This window comes from Drosophila biarmipes, unplaced genomic scaffold, assembly GCF_025231255.1.
Source record: "Drosophila biarmipes strain raj3 unplaced genomic scaffold, RU_DBia_V1.1 ptg000066l, whole genome shotgun sequence".
NCBI classification, from domain to species: domain Eukaryota; kingdom Metazoa; phylum Arthropoda; class Insecta; order Diptera; family Drosophilidae; genus Drosophila; species Drosophila biarmipes.
In genome coordinates, this window is record NW_026114559.1 from 1 (window position 1) to 10,000 (window position 10,000).

General features: G+C 33.0%; 2 non-coding genes across 2 annotated transcripts; both read right to left on the bottom strand.

Moving 5' to 3' along the window:
• Positions 1-4,741: 4,741 nt before the first annotated feature.
• On the bottom strand, positions 4,742-8,712 carry LOC127012388 (large subunit ribosomal RNA). The gene has a single exon (XR_007765884.1). It is a non-coding gene; the product is annotated as a large subunit ribosomal RNA (ribosomal RNA).
• Positions 8,713-9,114: 402 nt separating this feature from the next.
• Positions 9,115-9,293, bottom strand: LOC127012376 (5.8S ribosomal RNA). Its single transcript, XR_007765872.1, has one exon. It is a non-coding gene; the product is annotated as a 5.8S ribosomal RNA (ribosomal RNA).
• Positions 9,294-10,000: the final 707 nt, after the last annotated feature.

The following is a 10,000-nucleotide window of genomic DNA, read 5'->3' on the forward strand; positions in this document are numbered from 1 at the left end:
TCTATGTACAATAGAAACTTGGCCTTTGTTTCAACGTTATTATCTTTGGGCTTAAAATATTAACCGCGGAGCCAAGTCTCGTATTCAAATAAATGAATAAAGAAACAAATTTGACGGATAATATCTTCTCTACTGACATATGTCAATAGCAGACGGCCGGCCCATTGACCATCCTATAGTAGTTTTTGGACACGCTGTCTCCCATTCGGGTATATTCAATTTACTTTGCCACTCACCCATATAGTGTTCTCTTATATAATAAGACAAACGCACTTTTATATTCATTATATGGATATATTGCCTTCCTCATATTTGCCACACCACCTATAGTAGTTTTTGGACACGCTGTCTCCCATTCGGGTATATTCAATTTACTTTGCCACTCACCCATATAGTGTTCTCTTATATAATAAGAAAACGCACTTTTATTTTCATTATATGGATATATTGCCTTCCTCATATTTGCCACACCACCTATAGTAGTTTTTGGACACGCTGTCTCCCATTCGGGTATATTCAATTTACTTTGCCACTCACCCATATAGTGTTCTCTTATATAATAAGAAAACGCACCTTTTATTTTCATTATATGGATATATTGCCTTCCTCATATTTGCCACACCACCTATAGTAGTTTTTGGACACGCTGTCTCCCATTCGGGTATATTCAATTCTCTTTGCCACTCACCCTTATAGTATTCTCTTATTTAATAAGAATACTAAAATACTTCTCATATTATAGATGTAATCTATTAACTTCTCAATATCCATACGGTTTATGTATGGTATTGACAAAATCCTATGCATTTGCATAAGATTTATTTTGCCACAATTTATAGTACTAGTGCCGCCCTCACTAGGTATAAATATCTCATTTCGCTAGTAGTGTATGGGCAAATTCTACTAGCTATTCTCATAAATATGTCACTTATATGCCATATCTATACAATTCATGCACTTTTATATGTATATTTGCTATATTATACATTATTATGCCTTATAGGTATTATACCTATAAGCCACATCCATACGATTGCTTAATATAAATATATGTATAATTTTTTATACATATTTTTTTTTTATTTATGTATGGTTTTTTATTCATATCCATATACTGTATTCACTTTTATATGGATATGATTGGCGTTTTATATAGTATTGACAAAATCATAAGTTTGACCAATACGAGGAGAGGTCGCCCAACGACCACCTCCCTATAGGTGTTTTTGGACACGCTGTCTCCCATTCGACTGCTTACTATACTAGGGGCTACCCGCTCCGTATGATATTCTCTCATATAACAAGAGAATGCAAGAAATATTCGTATTTTATGAATATAATCCATTTATTTTTCAATATCCATACGTTTTACTTAGTTTTTTGTACGGTATTGACAAAATCCTATGCATTTGCATAAGATTTATTTTGCCACAATTTATAGTACTAGTGCCGCCCTCACTAGGTATAAATATCTCATTTCGCTAGTAGTGTATGGGGAAATTCTACTAGCTATTCTCATAAATATGTCACTTATATGCCATATCTATACAATTCATGCACTTTTATATGTATATTTGCTATATTATACATTATTATGCCTTATAGGTATTATACCTATAAGCCACATCCATACGATTGCTTAATATAAATATATGTATAATTTTTTATACATATTTTTTTTTTATTTTTGTATGGTTTTTTATTCATATCCATATACTGTATTCAATTTTATATGGATATGATTGGCGTTTTATATAGTATTGACAAAATCATAAGTTTGACCAATACGAGGAGAGGTCCGCCAACGACCACCTCCCTATAGGTGTTTTTGGACACGCTGTCTCCCATTCGACTGCTTACTATACTAGGGGCTACCCGCTCCGTATGATATTCTCTCATATAACAAGAGAATGCAAGAAATATTCGTATTTTATGAATATAATCCATTTATTTTTCAATATCCATACGTTTTACTTAGTTTTTTGTACGGTATTGACAAAATCCTATGCATTTGCATAAGATTTATTTTGCCACAATTTATAGTACTAGTGCCGCCCTCACTAGGTATAAATATCTCATTTCGCTAGTAGTGTATGGGCAAATTCTACTAGCTATTCTCATAAATATGTCACTTATATGCCATATCTATACAATTCATGCACTTTTATATGTATATTTGCTATATTATACATTATTATGCCTTATAGGTATTATACCTATAAGCCACATCCATACGATTGCTTAATATAAATATATGTATAATTTTTTATACATATTTTTTTTTATTTATGTATGGTTTTTTATTCATATCCATATACTGTATTCACTTTTATATGGATATGATTGGCGTTTTATATAGTATTGACAAAATCATAAGTTTGACCAATACGAGGAGAGGTCCGCCAACGACCACCTCCCTATAGGTGTTTTTGGACACGCTGTCTCCCATTCGACTGCTTACTATACTAGGGGCTACCCGCTCCGTATGATATTCTCTCATATAACAAGAGAATGCAAGAAATATTCGTATTTTATGAATATAATCCATTTATTTTTCAATATCCATACGTTTTACTTAGTTTTTTGTACGGTATTGACAAATCCTATGCATTTGCATAAGATTTATTTTGCCACAATTTATAGTACTAGTGCCGCCCTCACTAGGTATAAATATCTCATTTCGCTAGTAGTGTATGGGCAAATTCTACTAGCTATTCTCATAAATATGTCACTTATATGCCATATCTATACAATTCATGCACTTTTATATGTATATTTGCTATATTATACATTATTATGCCTTATAGGTATTATACCTATAAGCCACATCCATACGATTGCTTAATATAAATATATGTATAATTTTTTTATACATATTTTTTTTTATTTATGTATGGTTTTTTATTCATATCCATATACTGTATTCACTTTTATATGGATATGATTGGCGTTTTATATAGTATTGACAAAATCATAAGTTTGACCAATACGAGGAGAGGTCCGCCAACGACCACCTCCCTATAGGTGTTTTTGGACACGCTGTCTCCCATTCGACTGCTTACTATACTAGGGGCTGCCCGCTCCGTATGATATTCTCTCGTATAACAAGAGAATGCAAGAAATATTCGTATTTTATGAATATAATCCATTTATTTTTCAATATCCATACGTTTTACTTAGTTTTTTGTACGGTATTGACAAAATCCTATGCATTTGCATAAGATTTATTTTGCCACAATTTATAGTACTAGTGCCGCCTCACTAGGTATAAATATCTCATTTCGCTAGTAGTGTATGGGCAAATTCTACTAGCTATTCTCATAAATGCCTTCTTTATGCCATATCTATACAATTTATGCACTTTTATATGTATATTTGCTAATATTATACATTATTATGCCTTATAGGTATTATACCTATAAGCCATATACATACGATTTCATTTTTTTATTTATATATGGTTTTGTATTTATAACCATATACCGTATTTACTTTTATAAGGATATGATTGGCGTTTTATATAGTATTGACAAAATTATAAGTTTGACAAACACTTTTTTTAAGTCTTTTAGTTAAAATTGTCATTTTTAATTGACTATCTAAACACTAGATATATTTGCACATGGAGCAAAGAGTATAAAAATTGGTCGCGTCACTAATAATATCGCGATACATTTTTACTACCATCAAAATACCACATACGTTTATATGTCCTCTTTATTTAATTTGGTTTCTAAACCTCAGGAATAGTTTTAATTATATGTGCGCTCTAAGTTGAATGAATTTCTTGAATCTCTTTACTTGAATTTCTAAGACTTAAAAATATTTATAAATAGATGTCCTATTGCATAATATTTTTTTATCGCTTCACTTATAAAATAACGATCCTGCCTTTCTACCTTTGAATAAACATTCATATAAACATGGAGAAAAAAACGTTCGCGTCACTAACAGTATGTGACGATAAAATTTTGCTAACATTAAAAGGAACATATTTTTATATGTCAACTCTTAGTTGAATTGGTCTATTGCTTAAGATTCTAGACCTTAGGAATATTTTTATATTATATGTTTGCCAATCTTCGCGTCACTAAAAAGATGACGATTCATATTGTTATTATTAGATGGTCGAGTTGTACTTATATTGATATGTTAATCAAATTGGTCTCTTACTTGAAAATCTAGACCTTAGGAATATTTTTATATTATATGTTTGCCAATCTTCGCGTCACTAATAAGATGACGATTCATATTATTATTAGATGGTCGAGTTGTACTTATATTGATATGTTAATCAAATTGGTCTCTTACTTGAAAATCTAGACCTTAGGAATATTTTTATATTATATGTTTGCCAATCTTCGCGTCACTAATAAGATGACGATTCATATTGTTATTATTAGATGGTCGAGTTTGTACTTATATTGATATGTTAATCAAATTGGTCTCTTACTTGAAAATCTAGACCTTAGGAATATTTTTATATTATATGTTTGCCAATCTTCGCGTCACTAATAAGATGACGATTCATATTGTTATTATTAGATGGTCGAGTTGTACTTATATTGATATGTTAATCAAATTGGTCTCTTACTTGAAAATCTAGACCTTAGGAATGTAATATATAAAGGATTAAAAATTCGCCACAAAGCCAAGCAAACAATCAATGCATACAAATAGATTGTTGGTTGAACTTTATATAAGAAGTTCAACACAACAAATAAATTATGCAATTTTATTATCGAATCATCAAGCAAAGGATAAGCTTCAGTGGATCGCAGTATGGCAGCTGCTCAACCACTTACAACACCTTGCCTGTTACAAAAGTCGTTTACAATTGATTCTAGGCTTTGTCATTGTATTAAATAATGCTTTTATATGTAACTAGCGCGGCATCAGGTGATCAAAGATCCTCCCAATTTACTATGTTACAAATTACATTGGCATCACATCCATTGTCGTTTAAAAAGTAAATTATAAACTTTAAATGGTTTAGAAGCCATACAATGCAAATTGCCCCTTATTTATCATTGCAGTCCAGCACGGATACGACCTTAGAGGCGTTCAGGCATAATCCAACGGACGTAGCGTCATACCACTGTTCGCTCGAACAAGTATTGTGCCATTGGTCCGTACCTGCGGTTCCTCTCGTACTACGCAGGAATGCTGTCGCAACAACGTTTTGTCATTAGTAGGGTAAAACTAACCTGTCTCACGACGGTCTAAACCCAGCTCACGTTCCCTTGCATGGGTGAACAATCCAACGCTTGGTGAATTTTGCTTCACAATGATAGGAAGAGCCGACATCGAAGGATCAAAAAGCGACGTCGCTATGAACGCTTGGCCGCCACAAGCCAGTTATCCCTATGGTAACTTTTCTGACACCTCTTGTTAAAAACTCTTTAAACCAAAAGGATCGATAGGCCGAGCTTTTGCTGTCCCTGTGTGTACTGAACACCGAGATCAAGTCAGCATTTGCCCTTTTGCTCTATGTGTGGTTTCTGTCCGCACTGAGCTGGCCTTGGGACACCTCCGTTATTATTTGAGAGATGTACCGCCCCAGTCAAACTCCCTACCTGGCAATGTCCTTGAATTGGATCATACCTGAGTAATTGGAGTTATACCAAATTTTCAAATCAAAAATACATAAATGCACCGTTTTATTAAAGAATTTGTTTGCGATTATATAACAAACTCGTGATACTTTGATCAAGAAGCTTGCATCAAAACCCAATACCATAAGATATAATAAATATATCCGTATAATGGCTAGGAAATGATACACGTTCCATTTAATCAAGTAAGTAAGGAAACAATAAGAGTAGTGGTATTTCATTGGCGATACCAAACCGAGGTCTAATATCTCCCACTTATTCTACACCTCTTATGTCTCCTTACACTGCCAGATTAGAGTCAAGCTCAAAAGGGTCTTCTTTCCCCGCTAATTATTCCAAGCCCGTTCCCTTGGCTGTGGTTTCGCTAGATAGTAGATAGGGACAGTAGGAATCTCGTTAATCCATTCATGCGCGTCACTAATTAGATGACGAGGCATTTGGCTACCTTAAGAGAGTCATAGTTACTCCCGCCGTTGACCCGCGCTTACTTGAATTTCTTCACTTTGACATTCAGAGCACTGGGCAGAAATCACATTGTGTCAACACCCGCTAGGGCCATCACAATGCTTTGTTTTAATTAGACAGTCGGATTCCCCAAGTCCGTGCCAGTTCTGAATTGATTGTTAATTGATAATCGTTATAATTAATAAGAACTAATTGGTTTAACCCAATTAGTATTCTTAAAAATTTTAGCAAGAAAGTTCCACAATTGGCTACGTAACTAAACTATCCGGGGAACAAGTAACTAACATAAATGCTAGAAACTCTATTTACCCAGAACGAGCACATAAACCATGTTATTGTTTCCCAATCAAGCCCGACTATCTCAATCTTCAGAGCCAATCCTTATCCCGAAGTTACGGATCTAATTTGCCGACTTCCCTTACCTACATTATTCTATCGACTAGAGACTCTTCACCTTGGAGACCAGCTGCGGATATTGGTACGGCCTGTTGAGAAGTTTGCGTGTCCCCACCATAAATTTTCAAGGTCCGAGGAGAAAATATCGACACAACAGTATATGTCATGCTCTTCTAGCCCATCTACCATATCTCTCTGCGAAAGACTTCCATGGTAGTACGGCTATAAAACAGAAAAGAAAACTCTTCCGATATCTCTCGACGGCTTCTTTATGGTCGTTCCTGTTGCCAGGATGAGCACGAGGCCCATATTTAATAACAAACGGATACTCAACAGGTTACGGAATTGGAACCGTATTCCCTTTCGTTCAAAATTATTCAAGTATATTAATTTAGCTAGATTTTATATAATATATATATTTGTTTGGCATTTGTATTTTACTTGAAAATTTTCGGCTTTCGCCTTGAACTTAGGACCGACTAACTCGTGATCAACCACTGTTCACACGAAACCCTTCTCCACTTCAGTCCTCCAAGGTCTCATTCGATTATTTGCTACTACCACCAAGATCTGTACCAATGGCAGCTCCATGCAGGCTTACGCCAAACACTTCTACGCATACCATTGTACCTTCCTACTCACTAAAGTTTCAAAATTTATATTACAAGTAATATAAATCATCTACTTTAGCGGTAATGTATAGGTATACAACTTAAGCGCCATCCATTTTAAGGGCTAGTTGCTTCGGCAGGTGAGTTGTTACACACTCCTTAGCGGATTTCGACTTCCATGATCACCGTCCTGCTGTTTTAAGCAACCAACGCCTTTCATGGTATCTGCATGAGTTGTTAATTTGGGCACCGTAACATTACGTTTGGTTCATCCCACAGCGCCAGTTCTGCTTACCAAAAGTGGCCCACTGGGCACATTATATCATAACCTTGAACTTCATATCAAGAAAGTTAAGGTTCTTACCCATTTAAAGTTTGAGAATAGGTTAAGATCGTTTCGACCCTAAGGCCTCTAATCATTCGCTTTACCAGATAAGATTATTTTATATAATATTAAAATGCACCAGCTATCCTGAGGGAAACTTCGGAAGGAACCAGCTACTAGATGGTTCGATTGGTCTTTCGCCCCTATACTCAATTCTGACAATCGATTTGCACGTCAGAACTGTTTCGGTCTTCCATCAGGGTTTCCCCTGACTTCAACCTGATCAAGTATAGTTCACCATCTTTCGGGTCACAGCATATATGCTCAAGGTACGTTCCAGTTAGAGGCATAAATAATATAAATATCATTATACATAACTATATAGAACGCCCCGGGATTGTGTTAATTAGCTATAAATAGTTAAAAAACTAATCCCATTATTAGTCAAGTTAATTACGCTATTAGGTTTATATCCCAATAACTTGCACATATGTTAGACTCCTTGGTCCGTGTTTCAAGACGGGTCCCGAAGGTATCCTGAATCTTTCGCATTGTTAATCCTACAAGTGCATATAATAAACACAAAAATCAATGATAATTATGCCATTATATAATTCCGAAAAATTAACGCACTGTATTCATATAAATCTATCAGCACTTTATCAAATTAATAACATTTATTCTGTGTTAAAATGCAAGCAAATTAATTTGAATAAACTATAAGTTATATTTTATGATAAATTTGGTATGCTAATAGATTACAATGTCCTTATATGGAAAAAATGCACACTATTATCATAATATTGTTTAAATATTACAATTCTAATGATGAATTTTCCATAACGGATATTCAGGTTCATCGGGCTTAACCTCTAAGCAGTTTCACGTACTGTTTAACTCTCTATTCAGAGTTCTTTTCAACTTTCCCTCACGGTACTTGTTTACTATCGGTCTCATGGTTATATTTAGTTTTAGATGGAGTTTACCACCCACTTAGTGCTGCACTATCAAGCAACACGACTCTTTGGAAACATCATCTAGTAATCATTAACGTTATACGGGCCTGGCACCCTCTATGGGTAAATGGCCTCATTTAAGAAGGACTTAAATCGTTAATTTCTCATACTAGAATATTGACGCTCCATACACTGCATCTCACATTTGCCATATAGACAAAGTGACTTAGTGCTGAACTGATTTCTTTTCGCTCGCCGCTACTAAGAAAATCCTTGTTAGTTTCTTTTCCTCCCCTAATTAATATGCTTAAATTCAGGGGGTAGTCCCATATGAGTTGAGGTTGTGTATAACTTTTATATGCAATTAATTCTTTATATATAATGATAAAACATTTTATTAAATTCGTTATATTAATAATATCTGTATATAAATGGCATTTGTTTGATTTAACGAATCAACGAAGAACAATAATATTGTCAACGGTTTTCTATTTTCTAATCATTAATAAGAGACAATTCTAGATAAATTTTTATGCTAGACATTTCTCAGTATCATTTGATTGAAAAAGAAAATATTTCTCTTCGTTTTTCACATTCAAATTATTTACTAATGTGAGATAATGTTTTTCATATATTTTTTAATATTATGAATAAAATAATTAAATTATTATTATCCAATAATATACCATATGCTTATAAAATTTCATTATAAAATTTGTATAAGCAACTTAATTAGCATAGTCTTACAACCCTCAACCATATGTAGTCCAAGCAGCACTATAAAATTAATTAAAGTACATAACAGCATGGACTGCGATATGCGTTCAAAATGTCGATGTTCATGTGTCCTGCAGTTCACACGATGACGCACAGTTTGCTGCGTTCTTCATCGACCCATGAGCCGAGTGATCCACCGCTTAGAGTTTTATAAATTGGTTTCTTAATTTTGTCAAATATGTTTTTATTGAAAGAAATTAAAAATACACCATTTTACTGGCATATATCAATTCCTTCAATAAATTTATTTTTATACCTAAAACGAATGCTGCGAAATGTCTTAGTTTTATATAACCAATATATATCAAAGTATTTCTTTTTAAATTGCATTTATTGTAAATAAATATATATATATATATATATTAATACTTTTTTAGCGATATAAATTGAAATTTATATAAAACATTAACCTGTATAAAACCAGGTACAACATTGTACATTTTAGGTTGTTGCATTATCCAATGTATGCGCATAACTGAGATGAACAATACATATCGCAACGCGTGTATATTATGGTCCATATACACACAGTATTTTAATTGTGTTTATATACAATAATAATTTAATATTATTATTTTAATAATTCGATTTGCTTGTTCGAATTTTTATTTGTTTGTTTTGGCTGCTTATTATTTCTCTCATATGTATTAAATACAATATATAATTTTAATATTTGCATTATTTCGATTTGCTTGTTCGAAATTTCATTTGATCTATATTAGATCATATACATTTTGGCAATTCATATTTTATTTGTATTACTATAATGTATTTATTATAATATAAACAAATATTTTATTAACGGTAAGGATATACAATAATAATTTAATATTATTATTTTAATAATTCGATTTG